The sequence below is a fragment of the Parasteatoda tepidariorum genome, chromosome 9 (genome assembly GCF_043381705.1).
Source record: "Parasteatoda tepidariorum isolate YZ-2023 chromosome 9, CAS_Ptep_4.0, whole genome shotgun sequence".
Classification (NCBI taxonomy): domain Eukaryota; kingdom Metazoa; phylum Arthropoda; class Arachnida; order Araneae; family Theridiidae; genus Parasteatoda; species Parasteatoda tepidariorum.
The window spans coordinates 58,232,014-58,250,981 of record NC_092212.1 but is presented as its reverse complement, the minus strand read 5'-3'; the positions used below and the strand labels follow the sequence as shown (position 1 = coordinate 58,250,981).

Below are 18,968 nucleotides of genomic sequence, written 5' to 3'. Positions count from 1 at the left end.
TGGAATTATCTGAATTGTTAAATTCGTATATTCGTCTTTCGACTGCTTTTTAAGTGCTCGCAAAACATTATTTTTAATCCTTAAAATTGTATAATGCTTCAAAAGTCGTTGACATAAAGTTGGTCTTTCAAAACCAAACTGCCAAACTGAGAAGTCTGCCATTGCAGATCTGTTTTTAATTGTCTCATCTCAATTAAAAATTTGATTTGTTTTTATTTGACAGAATGATTATAATAAGATCATGATTTGGCATTAATAAGAGTCGATGCGGAGTCACAATGCCCATGGGGGCATCTGAATTAAAGACATATTGTGTTTTTGATTAAGATTAATTATAGGACAAATTTTAAGATGCATCTGTGTCTTTAATTATGTGAGATATTTTAAAAACTCTCGTGTGTTTTGGAGATTCAGTTATTATTCTTCAGTTATGACATTCAATGAAGTATCTACTTTTGTAAGAGAATCGTTCGTTGTTTGATCTCAAACAAAACTACAATGTAAACTTTGTTAAGATTAATTAAGCATGTTTAAGAATAAATGCTCTAACTCATTATGTATGTGCAAACTTATTTATTTTATCCCAATTAAGTAGTTAATGTGTTTTTATTTAATCTTTATTAAGAAAATTAATAAATAAGAACCAGATTTCGCAGAGTCTAATTTTTTACAAGTGATCTTAGTTGATTAATCTCAATTCAAAACGCAGCGTGTTCTTAAAAGAGATTAATTAGGAACATAATTAATAAAAAAAAATGATTCGACTGGGATAGGTTTTGAAGAAAAAATTTAATTTTCTTGTGTGCGCTTAATCGATTAATAGAACACTATTAGAACCTTGATTTAAGATCACGAGAAAAAAATTATTCTCTTATTTTGGAGGGTAAAAACAGTGATTAATTATAAAAGCAATAAATGCGTGTACAAATAAATCAAAACACACAGCATATAAAAATATTTTATATTTTTGTGCTGGAATCTCACTTCTGTGAACACATTTTTAAGACAGTATTCTGAATGGGAAATAAGGTACAAATTTAGGTTTTGATTTTGAAAATACAAATAGTTAAAAACTGGAATAATTAGTTATGATTGGGTTATATTATTGTTGCTCGAAGTAAACCATATAAGCTAAGGATTCTGTTATTGATTAATTGCGTATACTAGCACTGATTTAAAGTTTTTAATCCAACAGTATAATTACAGAATTTGGAGATAAAATTTATTCAGGTTTAATTTTTCGCCAAAAAGGGTACATTTCGGGACCTTTACCTCATTAAAATTGGCTCTATTTTCATAAACAGCTAAAGAATTGATTTCTCTTTGTGATCAGTTGCGATTAAAGTACTCAAACCCTTTAATTAATTTTCCATTTATTAAGTTACGGGTTTCCATTTCAAAATGATTTTTTTTCAAAATTATACAAATTGAAAAAAAAAACTTACAATCAATACCATATCGTACTGGAAAAAATGATGAAAGATATGAATAAACGAATTTGAATTTTGTTTTGAAAAACTTAATCAACAAAATGTATTTTAGTCAAAACAATACTCAATAAAAATTATGAATTTCCCCATAATTAACAAAAATATTTTTTTTACTTAAATGTGGATAGTATTGTCCGTTTATTATAACATCTTCTAAATTTAAATGAAGAATATCATCCATTTATAACCTAATTTTTTTAAATTGGATGATACTGTCATATCTTCTAAATATTTATGGATGATTCTGTCTACTTACTTCAGGTGTATTTTTAATTACAAAATAGCGTACAATTGTAACCACATTTTAAAAATATATAATACCATATAAAGTGAGAGCCACATTTCCTAAAGATATAATAACACCCACTTATAACCAATTTTATTAAATTTAAATGAATAATACTGTACTTACATATTTTATAAATAACATTTATAAATACCATTTTCTAAATTTAAGTGAATAATACCGTACATTTCTGAACAGCATTTAAAAATATAGATTAATATTACTGTCCATTTATAAGCACATTTTTAAATACAAGTATTCTAATTATCAGTGGATAATACAGTATACTTATAACACATTTACCAAATTTTAATGGACGTCTGCGAAAATCTGTTTCTTTGAAAGTGTTTTATCATATGCCGTCTTTAAAAAATTTACAAAGGGTATTAAAGTTCTCACGTGTATGTGAAAAAATAAAGCAAAATTCTTTTCATTTTTAAGTTAAAGAAACTTATCTAATCCTTAATGTTAAAGTTCATTTTTTATGAATGTAAAAGATTTATAAATAGAATGTTCAGTAATATATTCTAAATAAGAAAAAAAATTAAATCAAGCCTGAAAGTAAATGAAATTTTCAAGAATAAAATTGTAATTTTGAAATGAATAAATATAATCCATGAATGCAAAAGGAAAACAAATTGGAACTAAAACCAAACAGTTTCATTTAATAATCCTTTTTTTTTCTTCCTTATATTCTGAAATAATCCCTAAAAAAAGTCAATAGAAAAGTATTCATTAGTTTTAAACTACATGAAAAGAATCTAGTCTCTATTCAACCGGGAAAACATTTTAGTTATCCTTATATATCCAGAGTTGAAAGTAAGTTTTGTTCAATGAATTGGAAACGTTACTAATGAAATAAAATTGCGTTGAAGATCTTATGTACAATTTGCTGACTTTTTTTTCATTTTATTTTTAAAAATAATAAACTGCATATGCTTTAAAACACTAAATAATGTTTTCATTGCTCCTATTAATCCAACTTTGTGGACCAAAATTATTTTTGGCTGGGGGTTTTAATGGAAGAATCAGTTTTTTCCTTAGTTTTCTAATTTCATTTATTATTTTTGGTGGATTATTTTACATTATTTAGTTTTCCTCTTTCTCTATCATAATTGCTTTCGTTGCTGTAAAAAATAAATTATAATTTTTTTTTCAATTGTTTTGAAAATAAATAGAATGAGGTTTTATCCTTTTGTTCATTTCCCCCTTTTTTTCAATTGCTTTATTGTAGTTTTAAAAAATGAGAAAATTAAACTTTTTATGGCATAATAATGTCACCATTATCGTTTTTTATTAAAACCAAAGCAATATATATACCTACTTTAAAAATATTGAAAAAAAGTTAAATTCATTCTTGATAAAATATTAAAATTTAATTAGAATTTTTTGTCAGTATTTATGAGTGTTTCATTAAAAAAATGTATGCTGTTTTGGCTTGGTTAAGATACAGGTATAGAACAAAATAATAGGAACACCTGTACATAGTACCATTATGCACAGGTGTTCCTATTATTTTGTCCTATACCTGTATGTTAAAGAATACAAATGATAACTTTTTGGAGCTCTTCACAATATATTGAAATATTTTGTCTTGGCGATATCAATACAATTACGGAAAGCACTGGTGTTTGTGGACTGTATGTCGACTCCGTGGGTTGTAAAAGAGTGGGTTGAAAATGTTATGTTATTTCTTCGTTGTTATGTTATAAATGTTATGTTATTTTATGTTATTTCTATATGTTATTTCTTCGGAATCGTAAGTTGAGGTCTTCGGTTGATTAAACTTTTGCAATCGCAAAATAAATTTAAAGCCTCTTCCCATCCCAAGCGGACATTCTTTAAATTTATCCTAATTTGGTAAGAGCCCCTTTTAAATGATATACTTCGTTCGTCCATTTACTAAACGCCTCTTGAATTTCTTTAAGTAACTCATTATTCCAACAAAATATTAGTTTCCAGGTTGCTCTGTAGATTAAATTTTGGAATAGGCAGAAGATTTTTCCGAATGTCTGACAATAATATTCATCTTGTAGATGTTCAATTCCAACTCATTACCCAGAAAGAAGACTGCGTAGAAGATGGTAATTCTTTGGATGCACGTTACCATTGGAGACCTAGTACACTTCTTAGACAATCATCTAAGTCTAGCTATTTTTTCAACCGGAAATTTAAATCCGACCGAAAACATAAAATCCAGCCGAAATCAACAGTTCCATAGCCTTGTCAATACGGGATTGAACTTCAGAGGTACCATTGAGACAATTATTCATGCAAAATGTTCCTTTCAATTCTTTGGAATTCTTGCTCAGATGTTCAGTTTATTTTTCAAATCAATAATTTAAGCAGTCAAAAGATAGAAAAGGAGATTTTTAAACAACAAAAACTACTCTGCAATGTTGAAGTTCAGCAATTTTATAATTTTCCACCACAAAATTCGAAGGAAATTTCTGTCTGTGGTATTAATTTCAATGTGCAAGAATACCTTTTTAATATCAAATGCCAGTGCAATGTGAAATTTTCTGGATTATTTTAAAAATATTGGGATTGAATCCAGAAAATTTGTCTAAACTTATAGGCAACTATTTATAGAAATATCAGCCATGTCGTGGTTGTGGTTCTATCCTTAAATATTGCTCGATGTGGTTGTCTGATTGTAGCTAATCTTGATTTTGATGTGCTGAATATTTAAAAGCTTGTTTTGCTCAATCTAAAAGCGTAAATCCGTCGAGAAGGGCAGCAATAATAAATATATAAATTGGAATTATTTTGGCATCATTAATTGCCTTTCAGTTTTGGTATGATTCAAGTGTTTAATATTTTGTTTTTTATTGATTGATTATTTAAATGTTTTCTTCCCCATATGAAGAATGAACTTTATATATATANCATAATATATATATATATATATATATATAGTACAGAAGTGCTATAAAACTTCTCTATATCGCTAAAAGAAGCCATTGAAGTCACTGCCTTAAACTAATGCATTACACCAAACATTATTTTACATAATTTTAATTGTACCGTTGCAAATTACTTCAAAATTATCATTTAAGTGCAGTTAATAAATAACTCCAAATGGCTTTCCTTAAATTTCATTACATTTAAAGGTATAACATTTAAAGATACGAGTACAAAAATGTATGCCGATAAAGTATAACCCGGTTTTTTTTCCTTTCATTAAACACATTTTGGTCTTCCCGTCATGACCTCAAGAAGTTTTAAGAAATTCACCGAAATGTTCAAGCTATTCACTATGAGCTTAGCCACTGCTTTAAAAATTTTTTTAGTCAAATTATGACTTTAAATAGTGACCAGCTTAGACAGAACTAACAAATTATACTGGGGTGAGCTTGACTCTGAGTAACAAATTTCTACATAATTAAAATGAATGCAGATTTTTGCTTTACATTAAATTCATTTTAAATTCACCAGAGCCTCAAAAGAAGTTTTAGAAATTCTTCGAATTTATTTGAATTTTGGTTTTCCCACTTTAAGTTATATTAAATTTATTTACGAGAGAGTTTACCAAAACTTTCAACATTTTTCTTGACAGAATTTTACCATGCGTATTACCTCACAAGATATTAAAATTACTGTGTTTTTTCCCACATGGAACGTATTTCAAATCGGAAAAGCAACAGGCAAGAAGAAATTCCAGTTTCTAAAAAAAGCTGTGAACTCATCTAGAAAGAAGTAACGTTTCCTTCGCTAACTGTGTAAGAAACTTTTATCTGCGGTGAACTTCAATAGAAATAGTGTAAACTGTTTCACTCCATACCCCATAACAATAAGGAACGAGAACGTCGTCAATGTATCCACTCATTTCTCTTGGCGATGTTCCATTAAAAACAGTTTCACAGTTTATTCTTAAAAAGAAACAACGCAGGAACAAATACTAACTGCACAGAACTGGATTTGAGTGCAACGTTGTAATGTTGAAAAAGGATGCCAAATCATTAAAAATTATATTATTAAACATTTATTATGCTTTTAGAACATTTTCCTAAGACTGTATTTTAATTATGATCTTATAGAGAGGAACAAGCCAGTGGTTGAACTATATCATTCAGTTCAATAAATTCATCAATTTTTGTTTGCACCATTCCTGTTGGATGATTAATAATCATATCTCAATGTAAATGTGTTCCTATAGGTTGTTATCATGTAACTCATTGATCATTGATAGTTTTCCAGTGGTCAGCTAAGTGAAATGACATTATTTTAGACGTCTCTATTGCTAAAACACATCTGTATTCTTTTTCCCCAAGATGCATCTTTATTTTGGTTAATTGAAAAAAAAGACAATTCTGAAAACTTTCTTTTGAAAGTTCTCTATCAGTTATTTTTTTTATCTAATTTTAAAACCATCACTCTGTTGCCAGGACGGTATGGAAATTACTAAAATCGTTTGCTCAAAAAGTTTCCTGATTTCGATTCTAGACAGTGACTGAATGATCTTCAAATCATAACTATTAATTTTGTCACATTTCGTAGTTGCATTATGTTGCATTATGTTACATTAGGTTTAGAGGAAATTTCTTCCCTTAAAAATGCAAAGATATCATTTTCCTCAATTGGAGGGAATTCCACTCGGAACATTTCCAAGAATATAGTTTCGTCAAAAACGACGGAAATTCATAAATTTTCATTTTCCATTTCTTACAATGTACTATAAACATGCAACTCTCTGTAACATAAAGAGATTACGACGTCTAATAGAATACGTAAAAAATCCTAACAAAAATCAAATCTTTCTAGTAATAAATTTTAAACAGTTCCATTGGATTTGAATTTTTTACCCTAATAACAATCCACGCTGTATTACAAAAATCTGCATTAGGATATCAATCATTATATTTTGTCAGATATTTTTCTTTTTTCGCTTGGAAACAAGCAGTAAATCGAATAAGAGCACTTCAATACTTAATTCCATTTGGCAGAATGCCACGAAAGGAAGTGCAATACCATGTCAATCATATGTCAGCTAACATCCTCACAATTCCTGCCCAGTTATCTATCTATTGGAATATCAAATATAGAAATAACCCCTTTTTTCATTTTTATTGGCACAGCTAGTTCATCACCATCCGAAATGTTACTTTTTTAGGAGCACTCCAAGAGAGGACTTTCAGAAAAGTCGATTTATTTTATTTTTTAATTTCAAATACATTTTCATACATACCATTAGGCTGGAACCATTTTTTATTTTATATCTGTCAACATCAGAGCAGAGTTTAAATTCAAATTGAATTTTATTTAAAATATATATATTTATTAATGCAATAAGAGAAAAATGATAGTCTGCTGCTGGGCCTTTTTTTTAACTCTTTATAGGATCATTTTTTTCTAGTAACATTAAATTATTTTCGGGTTTTAGATTGATTAAAAAAGACAACTTAATTAAATCAACTTAATTGCTTAAAATTAATTTGATTTTAAGATCATTTTTCAAGTAAAAGAATTTGCCATATACTTGAAATTCTGTGATTATATAAATAACTGAATTTATAAATTTTGAGTTTAAAAATGCAAATAAACACGATGAGAAATGATCGAAAAAAAGAACGCAAAACGTAAAAAACGAAAATTACTCCGCAGTGTTGGCTTCTCTTCTTGATCACATGCAACCTTTACTGGTAACCCCATTTATGTAGTAAAGCACTTTATTGGTATTTTTCTTATCTGTTATGAAGTTATTAAATGATAGCAGCACAAATCAGGCGTGGTAATCAAAGTGGTAGTTTATCAGTTGTGATTCTTGGTTTAAAAAATTCAATTTAGTAGATTTTTATTCACTGCTATTTCTAAATAATTCGTAGGCATATATAATTCACCACTTTGTAGAACCTATGTCATGCTATATCTCTTGAAAAGCAAGCAAAAATAGTCAAATATTTGCAAAATTTACTTTAAAGTCATGTACCGTTTTCGTAATTATTTTGTCGTGTCCGGAGCTGTTAGCATCTCTGCAATATGAGTTTATGAAACTTAAGTATTGTCTTGATTTTTAATGAATTTTAAATAAATTCTCGAACGACTTGAATTTCTACTTTGATTAAAACGATGAACCAGCTGGTAGCCGGAAGTGACAAGTAGTCGATGATAAAAAAGTGTTTTAAAAGTTATTAAAATTAAATAATAATGGATTAAAAATACCAAAATATCAGTTAAAAAAATTAAATGCAAAAATGAAATATTCTTCTAAAATGAACTAAATGAGGTTCAAAAGTTCTTCGTTAAATAATTCATGAGGAGCAAAAAATTGTCCTGCAGGCTTTCTACAAAATATTATTAAGATGGACATGCGCCTTCTTTTATTTCTTCTGTCTACAAACTTGGCAAAAACTCTGTAACTGTACTCTTTGGAGAAATTGACTTTTCAAGGGAAGAGAGTTTTTCAAAGAGAAATATTGACTGGTAGTAAAAATAAAAATTAATGCATAACGCTCGTATTTTTCAGCTTCAATTCTGGCATTATACTGAAATAAAATTAGATAGTTTATTTCAAGGAAAAATTGTAATAAAAGAATAGATACGCATGCGTAAAAGTATTTTTATAAATAAATTTCTTTTAAAGATGTAATTTTTTTTTATAAAATACTTTTTCCTTAGAAAAAGGCAAATTTTTGTAAATATACTGCATGAAGGATTGATTACTCTGCACTAAAAAGAACATTTTATGTTTTTTTTTAGTGATTACCATAAAGCTTATTTGATTATAAGAGAAAATAAATTTATTACAGAATGTTTTTAATTACAAAAAACTATCTGTTTATTCAATGTTATTTTTCATTTATTTCGTATTAATTGACAATGCAGATCATTTTAGTTTTAACTTTGCATTTTACACTGGAATACACAAATCGGAAATATATTTAAGGCTAGTTTATTCTTTAAAAAATACGGTTCTTTAACATTCGATTTTTTTAAGAATTGATCTACTTCGCTCAAATTTTCCATTTTGTCATGTAAAATTTCTTTCTTTAAAATGATATAGGAAATTGTATGTCTTACATTTCAAATTCTTTTTCACTAGTATTAAATAAAATAATAAAAAAAGTAACAAATCATTGCTGAAAGTTATTTTTGTATGGAGTTACCTTTGGGTAAATGAAGTTTTATAATTGCGAGCAAAATTTTTTTCTGTAAGCTTATACAGTTCTCGAGATAGGGCGAAACAGGCAAAAAGTAAAATTAACATTAAGGGGTCCAAATTTTGAACTGCGCTCCTGACCAAACTATTGGACCATATTTCCGAAAATGAGGCTAATCCCTATATTTTGAGGGTCAGAAATCGGATTCTATCGAAAGAAAGGGTCTGTTAATTCGGAAGAAAGACGTTTTTGCAACTTAAAATATCGTGTGCATTAATTAATTTAATATATTTGAGGCCAGCCCTTTGAATTAATTAAGATTAAGTCTTAGAACGTGAACATCCAATCATTGGATCAAAAGTTATTCAGAGCGGTCTATTTTTTTTTCTTTTGTGCACTGTGCCAGATAGTTCATAACTTTAAAATAAATTATTTTGCTGTAAATGTTATTTCCACATAAAATTAAAGGAAAAATTATTATATTAGTTTTACATAGTTTAATAACTATGGTTCATTTCTCACATAAAAATACAATTTCATCTCAACCATCACTATTTATGTGTGAATCATCCATTTCAAAATCATATTCAAAAATTCACTTTGTCTTCCGTTATAATTTTTCCAATTAGCACATGAATCTAATACTTAGCAGCATTGTATTCCAAAAACAGCGTTTTTTTGGCAGTGTTTTTCACCAAGATATCTGGTACACAAGGAATAGTGTTTTAACAAATACTTAAAATTTTCTTCATTAATCCATCTATTCTGAGTATAGTTAGAGAAACTTGTAGTTGAAACACTCCTGATGCTTTAAAATCCACTCTTTTAATATGGCATAGTAATGCATCATAATTTGGCGTCGACCCAGCTGATGCCAAATAAATTATATCTTCAGGAATGAAAACATTTTTATTCTTTGTGCTATCACATGTTTCTACAAATTTTTTCAATTCAACACTACTTGTTTCTCCTACAAGCGAGGAATTTCAAAAGCAGTGAAGGAATAATTTTTTCCAAAGTTTCGAGCATAAATTTATCAGCAGTTGGAGGCGTAATAAAATCTTATTAAAGCTTGTAGTGATTAAAGCTTGTTTATGTAGAAATGTCTTAGTATCATAATACTGTGTGATATAAGCGCATATCTACCATTTCTGCAAATTCAAAAAGCTACAACTGCAGCAGATTACTATTAAAAACAATTTAAAAAGATTTTGTTGCTTGGTTTTAACAAACATTCTGAGGCAACCGCCTTTTATTACCCGTTTCTTGGATGTAAACCAGTAGCACCCACCTAAAGGATTATTTTTGTCATAGTTTCAATCAAAAGTTTGGATAATTTGGAGTACTGGTTTGTAGTACCTCTGAATTATTTATGATTGTATGATCTTATGATGTATCTAATATGATGGGTCTTATGATTGTATGATCTTTGGCTAAATTTTAACAAAAAAAATTTGTAACTAACAAAACAATTTTAACATATTTTGCTCTATAGCAATTATTGTACATCTACTCACACATTCTGTTAAAAAAGGCCTTTTTTTCACAGCAGATTTAAAAATCTGCTACGAAATCCTTCAAAGGAAGTACGTTTTCGTGCCCGATTTCCTAAAGTAAAAAATAGTTTCCACTAACTTATTAGCATATTTGAGGTTACTGCTTCAAACCATTAAGTTCCAGTACGTGAATATCTGATCTTTAGATCAAAAATTATACAGGGTTTTCGTTTTTATTTTTGCCCATTGAACAAAACTGTAAAATTACCAAATTTGACACCAAAATTAAAATTACCCAACGAAAGCACCATCCCTTCTTTTAATGTTTGTTTATAGTTTACTAAGTAATCAGATAAAAATTTCTGAACCGAATTTTGCATCCATTATCACCTTTTTCACACAATATAAGATTTATAATTTAAAATTTAACCCAGTATACAATTCAAATAATAGTTCAAGCTTCAAGATGATATAGAATACTCAATACTTTATTAGCAATGCATTAGCGAATAATTTTCTTACTCGGTTGACATTTTTGGATACTCATCCTCAAATCAGTATTACAAATGCACGCTTTTAGTTTTCCTATAAACGCTTATTTTGAATTGTTTATCTTGTTCATCGTGTAACATTGTTTATCGTTATCATTATGTCAATATTTTCTATGGTATGTAATGGAATCCTCCCAGTTCATATTATAGTGCAAAGCATCCCCCCCCCCCCANNCAAAGCACCCCCCCCCAAAGATAAAAAAAATCTGATGAAATCATCGTACTGTATGGCAATGTCATTTCTGTTAAAAGAAACATAGTTTTCGTTATAAAAATCAAAATACACAATATTTAAACCATTCATTTGTAAATTTTTCCGTTCCGGTAATAGTTTACCGGAGATTCTCAAAATTATAGTACTTATTACCACTCATTTAGTAAAATATTTAAAAATGAAAAGTAAATTAGATGAATAAATAAATTTCATTCTCTAAGGTATCAAGATAAAATTACCGAACTTCACCTCATTTATCAAACTTTATTCCCTATTATAAAGCAATATTTCATTGTTAATTTTACCAAAATTATTACCAAACACCTTCGTTAAAAATTATCGAGTTTTTTTGGAGTTTTTACAGAGCTAGAAGCATGATAGATTTTACTACAGTCTGGTAAGTCACAGTAATTTGGACCAGTGAATGTAAGCCGAATAAAATATAAAATATCGAACATCAAGAAGCTGCACATATAATCTTATTACTGATGCGATTTATTTGTATTTATATTCAATGAATTAAAAGTATTTCATGTGTCTGAAAGACTAATTCATCTTGATGACTGACTTCAAGCAGTAACGTTGTAGTAAATTTGGTGACGCTAAATTTCAGACTGATTTTCGAAAACTGTGCCATTACATGCAATAGATTTTTATTTATCTAATAATATGTTCTTTATGCATGTGCTGTGAGTTTTTCATGATGGTTAGATCAGTTATAGTATATTTTAATCAGCGCCTTCAATGGTGATAATGAAATATCAATACGGAGAAAAGCCCCTTTTTTGTGGAAATGAAAAACGTTTGCGATCTAGTTTGCTAATATATTTAAAATGTCACTCCAACGTTGCTTAGTTTTGAAAAAATTGAAAATTTTTCCTTGATTTTGATAATTTTCATCACAGTGGAAAAGTCTCGCCAGAAGTTCACTTTTTAGGAAAGTTTAATAGTTTTAAAAGATATTTAAGTTATTTGTTCGTCCTACAGATTATTATTGATGGGAAAATGGTATACATATCTTAACACGTTGAATGTCATTTTAATTTTACATAGCTTGTCGTCTGGCCAAACGGGAAATAACTACAAACTAAATTTGTAAATATGACAGATTTTGCTAGTTTTTCAAAACGTTTAACATGACATAGCTAAAAAAAGTGGTGAATTATATAAGCCTACGAAATGTTTAGAAATAGTGGTGGATAAAATCTACTAAGTTGAATTTATTAAACCAGTAATCCAAAATAATAAACTACCACTTGAAAATATTTATTCGCTGTCCGGAGCAAGTTGGCATCTCTGCGTATATAAATAAAACTGTTTTTGTGTGAACTATTTTAGTAACTATATAATATAAAAATATTACAAATTTACTCGAATTATATGTTTCTAATAATCTTGGCTTCGCCGGTCACCGGTGATCTCCGTGGCGCTACGAACAAACTCAGTGTCGGTCACCGGTGACCCCCATGGCATTCAACGTGTTACATAATAGCTTTGCGTCAATTGCGAGGCACTTAAACTGTGTTTCGTTTGTTTCATTTGTTTCGTCATGTCGTTTATTTTTATTCCCAAAAACACTGTAAATCTAAGACCCTACTTGCGTTAACAAAGTTCAGTGACTAAATAATCCATCTGATTATATAGTCGCGCCGCACACAAAGTGGCAACCAAGGAAAGATATAAACAATGCTAGACGAAATATCACTGCTTGGGCTTACAAAATATCGTCCCTCAATAAGTTTGGCATTTAATTATAATAAATGAACTAGATTTTTACGTGCCCGCAGCAAGTAAAACGCGTAATTTTTTTCCTACTTGGTGGGAAGAAAGAAATTACTGTATTGTATGGTAATGGCATTTCTGGTAAAAGAAAACCATAATTCAGACAATAAAACCAAATTATAATTCTTGTTATCGCAGATTTAGGGAAAGATACATAACTGAAAACTAAGTTTAACTGAATAAATGGTTTTCATACCATGCTCTGAGGTATCACCATGATAAAATTACAAACTTTTACCACATTTACTAAATTTTGTCACACATTATAAAACCATATTTCTTTCTCACTTCTATCAAAGTCAGTACCAAAGCGTTTCGGCAAAAATTACCAAGCTTTTTGGTGTTCTCAGGTGTAGTTGGGGTGTTTTTTGGAGAGCCAGAACCACGGTAAAATTTACTATATTCTCGTAGCTTTAACCTAACTTTAACCATACTGTACTTTTTTTTCTGAGCGTGAAATTCATGTAATAACAGTTTTGACGTTTCTTAAACCATTTAGAGTTTTTTAAACTCTTTCAAATTCTTCTACATGAAATATTTTTTAATGAATATGTAAGGGAAAAAAAAGATTAAGAATTCCTTTTCTCTAATTTCAGGAATATATCTGCAGAAAAATGAATTGAAAAATACGTGACATTGAATGCAACCTCAAACATAAAACTGTTTGAGGTTGCATTCAATATTTTTTAATGAATATGTAATATTTTTTAATGAACATAAATGAAATATTTTTAATGAATATTTAAGGAAAAAAAAAGATTAAGAATTCCTTTTCTCTAATTTCAGGAATATATCTGCAGAAAAATGAATTGAAAAATACGTGACATTGAATGCAACCTCAAACATAAAACTGTTTATACAACTTCTTGTATTTTTAACAATATTAAACAAATTTATTACACTCACCAGGAACAACGAACCTATATGGCCGGCAGCCAAACCTTTTTCAGGTAATAAATTTCCTGCTCTGTTTTTCTTTCATTTATTTTTGTAAGAAATGCTGCTGATAGACAAAAATATACTCTTTCCTCATTTTCTTTCGCTTGGCACATATTTTAATTACTTTATGCATTTCTTAATTTTTGTGGCATTGCTAAAAAATTACATCTTGTTTATAAAAATGCATTAATAAAAATTTATTTCACTAATAGTTATTAAAGGAAATTATCATGTTACAATGTACAAATAAATTTCGACATTATGAAAAAGGAAATCTTTCAATATTTTTAAACTTACTAATTATTATAAATCACTTTTTAACTTATTAATTATATAAGTGACTAGATAATAGTATTTTTGTTCTCTTAGAAGTTATTCGATTGGAAAACCTACGCAATAATTTATTTTATATCAATTTTTATTTCGTTTACGAAAACAGGTACTCAAAGAGTTACTCTCTTAACATATTACTGATTTTTATATATAGAAATACTGTCTAGCACTCTACAATGATAAGTCAATTTACTCTTAATACTTCTTTTTTTAAGAAATAATATTTGTTCTGGGGAAAACAGTGCGCATGCGTCCTCATTACAGTCATTGCTATGGATTTATGCTTTAATCATTGCTATGCTTTATTAATTTGCAAACAATATATATATATTTTTAATTCTTTTTACATTAAGTTTATTATTCATTGAGATTTGGTGAGTTTTTTCTTGAAATGTGGGAGATCCTACGAAATACCATAGAGTTGTGAATAAAGAGAATTCCATTTCTTGAAAAATGTTTTTATTTGCTTTGTTTATTTAAGATTCAGAAATCTGCTCGACAGTTCAACGTTGTCAATTTAGAATTATTTAGTATAAAATTAAATTAGCCAATTTGTTTGAAAATAAACTACTAGTCTTAATAATTTTTTTACGTGAAAATAATGCTTACGAAGTTCTACAGCTGTAAGAAAATTAATTTTTAATACTAGCTTGTATACGCTCTTATTTCTTTTTGATATTTGTGATCTTCATATAATTTTTTAAGAGAAAGGTAAAGATTGTTGTTTCTTGCCAAAATTTTGTGGACAAATAGCCGAAGAAAGAGAAACACAATACGCCAAAAGACATAAATTTCTTTTTCATGCATATTATCTAAGATAAATCTCTTATATGATTATCTTAAGCGATTTAAATTTTCTATTGCTTGTGCATATCATGTGGAAAATATTCAATTTGATGGGCAAATAGAAATTATCCCATCTTGTCTATAGCCTAAAGAAAATATTCTTTCTTTGACTACTCAAAACTTTATACATTTGTTAATGGATTCCTTTAAAATTGTATGTTTGAAATGAGTATTGAGTGTTGTGAAATAATTTAGTTAATCACCATTCAAATTTTTTGTCCTAACTTCACTATACATTTAACATTGACAGTATCACTGATAAATGTGAAATTTTATCATACAGCTGTTTTGAATAATACTTGCATAGAAAAATGCAGAGAGAGAAGTAATCATTTAAATTTATAGATATTAATTTATATGAGTAAATTTACAAATGGTTCAAAAACATTTATTATCTGTTTCAAATTAAAAACGATGATATAGCAAATAATAATGCTTTTTTATCATTATATGATCCACATTATCATTATATCTTTATATGATTATCATTATATGATCTGCATGATTTTTGAGAAGATGCATGTTAACATATTATTTCTACTGTGGATCATAGAATTTAAGGAGAAAAAAATGGATTATATAATACAATTAATATGATAATGAGTATGGGTATGTGTAATACAATTTTTGCTCATCTTGAAAAATAAAAGTGGTTAAAAAAGTAAAATAATAAAAAATAAAAATAAATTAGAATTAAAAAATACGTTATTTTACGAACATCAAATCCCATCACTTTCAAAAGATGCAGAGAGAATTTTCGAGGGTGATACTAGCTTATTATGAAATAGATAATGCTTAGATTTGGAGTTTGAAGAAGAAATATAATTTTTTTAAGGTTAATCTATAATCGTATTTCTTTTTTAAAATTTTGTTTTATTTTAAATTTTGTTTTCTTTTATTCTTAAGTTCTTATTTATCTTGGTTTACGTGAGAAAATGGTCTAAATTTTGGTGTTCGATAAATTTAGCTCACCCTATTTAGGAGACAATGGTGAATTGCGTAAGCGTCAGTTACAGACTTGCCCAGTTGCTGTTTGAGAACCTTAGTTTGTGGGAAAGTGGCAGAAATTTTTATTGAATAGAATTTATTTTTCACGATAAAAAAGGTGATATTTTTTCAAATCGCAGTGCTCAGAAAACGATTGAATCTTATATTGTTTTGCTTCGCAAGAGAACAAACAAAATTTGACCGTATAGGAACATCTATATTCTGATCATATAAAATTTGATAGCACTGATTCCACTGTAAGACCACTACAAGAACTTGATATTTTTAGCAGTCAAAAAATGATTAAAAATTGATTTTTTAATTCACAGATTTTCAGATTATGTAAAATCAGAAAACCTTTAGAATTTCACTTTGAATAAATTATATTTAGAGAAAAAATTGATAAAAAATTCTGTTCACAACAATAAAAAAAAAAGCGATTGAGACTTACTTTATCATCTAGTACGGAGTTTCTGAGTAGAGATTCAAGTTGTCTAACAAGTCGGAAAGTGATCGATATTTTGCTTTAAAGATTATACAATCGTAAACATTGAATTCTAAATAATAAAAACGTCTAAAAATAAATATAAATTTTAAAACATTTTTCTTCGCTTGCATGTTTTATAAAGACAATTTATTGCCGAACATAAATAAATAATATTAGATGAGGTAAATTTTAAGATTTATTCGTTTCAAAATATTAGGATACGGTGGTTAAGAAATTGGAACATACAATTTAAATTCCAAAAAAAATAAAATGAACTTACGAGACCATTAAATAGTAATGAAACCAGTGCGGACACAAAAGAAAATGGCTCGAAACGTAAGAATACAAATTCGCTTACAGTATTTCCTTCCTCGAAATGACAACGGAGAACTGCGCAGTGATTTTGCCTGCAAGCACAAAAGATTTAAAATTGCATTTTTCTGTTTGTTTTTGCGAAAGAATATTAAATAAAGATGCAGTTTTGGGTGTATCTGATGAAAGAGAATTTTTTCTTTCTAACTATGAGGTTTCCTTAAGAGCTTAATGCATATTTTATTTCGACTGCGAGTTGACTAGTCTACAGTTTTATGAATGGAGACAGATTATGTATTCATTGTTCTTGATATTTGCTATTCATGGGCAATTTTTACTTTGGAAGCAGTAAGTGCTCCTGGAGGCTAAATTTTAAAATATAAAAGTTGACTGATAAAGTCAAAGCTAAGTACGTAGATTAATTTGATTTCTCTAATCACTTAAATACCTTAAAAAATTGTTTTGTACCTATACTGACTTTATTCATAAAGAGTATATCAGATCATCATCCAGAAGGGAAATTAAGCACGTCTCCTGCACTATTTTACACATAAATAATATTTATTTAAAACTAGCATGAACAGCTAGTATCTATCAAGGCTAGCTAATATTCATGGAGAGACAGACAAGTCCAAGTGACAGACAAATCGAAGTATTCTCGAATAAAACTTAAGAAAAATCTTGCCAATAGTCCCGTGATCTTGTTTCCTCTTTAGGAAAAAGGGAAATCTGAACAATTTCTATTGGTCTATGAAATAGATGGAGGGAAAAGTAGGTTTCCCACAGTTAGTAGTAAAGGGAAAACGTTAAATATTAATGGAAGCATACTTGAAAAAATATAGATTAAAAGACAGGATGTGAATATTTAAGTGTGAGAACGTGTTTAGTTTCGAATAATAAAATAAAAAAAAGTCTTAGATAAAGGAATATATATATATANTTTTTTTCCAGATTTCTTTTATTAATTTTTTTTTATCGTTCGGTAATTTTTGCATGTTTTATATAGATATATATATATATATACAGTACACTCTCGATTATCTGGTTTGCGGATTATCCGTGCTCTTACCGGAGTTACACAAAATATATAAAGAGAAACATTTTCAAGATTAAAAAAATTTGATTCATGAAGTTATAACAAATTTTTGGAAAGAAATATTCGTTATTGGATTGCAGTATATGGAACATCAGCAGAATGGTCAAAGGTAAAATCGTCTACGTTATCACGATCTTGGAGAAAGATCATACCGCTTGATGAACAAGTCCTCTTCAGATGTCCAAGAAAAATATGAAAACAGTATTCTCGAACAAGCAAAAGAAATCTAAGGTTTCGAAATTCTTGATGAAGAAAATTTAGAAGATTGGTTTCAAAGTGATGCATGTGAGCCTGGCTTCCAGAATTTGACTGATGAAGACATCGTTATGCTGTTAAATCAAATAGTGATGATAGTAACTGATGCAGAAGATGTAGTAAATGAATGAAATACAATTTCTCATTCTGCTGCTCTGTGGAAACTTTATTAGATTATATGGGAGGATTTAATTACGGTGACATTACCGCGGTTCGTAAAATATGTGTATCGATAAATGGCGAAGACACATTACACATTTTTCAATAAGGAAAATTCCTAGTTTGATGTTATGCATGCAAATGTCAGTAATTTTTATATTTTTTGTACTGATATTGAAGTTTTCTTTAATAAAAGGAGTTTTCGGATTATCCGTGTTTTTCGATTGTCCGTGCGACCTGTCCCGGTGATTAACCCGGATAATCGGGAGTCCAAGTTGTAAAGTTTTCAAATGATATTGCATTTCCTTTTACAATTTATCATTTTGAAATTGTATCCGTCATATTTTTAAACAAAACTATTGTAAATTGTAGAAAAAAATGCGATACTTTAAATCGTACATTTTTTCTTAAATTCAGTATTTTAAATTAAAACCTGTAAGCTTTTATAGAATTACTATAAAGAATCAAACTTGCTGCTGGACTTTAATAGAACATATTTTCTTCTTTGTTTTAACATTTCATTTGTTGAACTGAGGAAAATACTATGAAGAATGAAACATTGTGACGTAGCTTCTTCCAAATAATGTTTTGAATCACCGTTGCTATGGAGGTGTTTTGGGCAAGCAGCCCAATTC

The 18,968-nt window shown here is 28.4% G+C and overlaps 1 protein-coding gene across 1 annotated transcript in view; it reads left to right on the top strand.

Annotated features, from left to right (window-relative positions):
* Positions 1–18,968, top strand: part of LOC107449790 (glutamate-gated chloride channel-like) — a 429,932-nt gene that overhangs the window by 13,684 nt on the left and 397,280 nt on the right. The window contains exon 2 of the mRNA XM_043042909.2: positions 13,706–13,869. The gene's annotated coding sequence lies outside the window, so the exon portion shown is untranslated. The remainder of the gene's footprint in view (positions 1–13,705; positions 13,870–18,968) is intronic.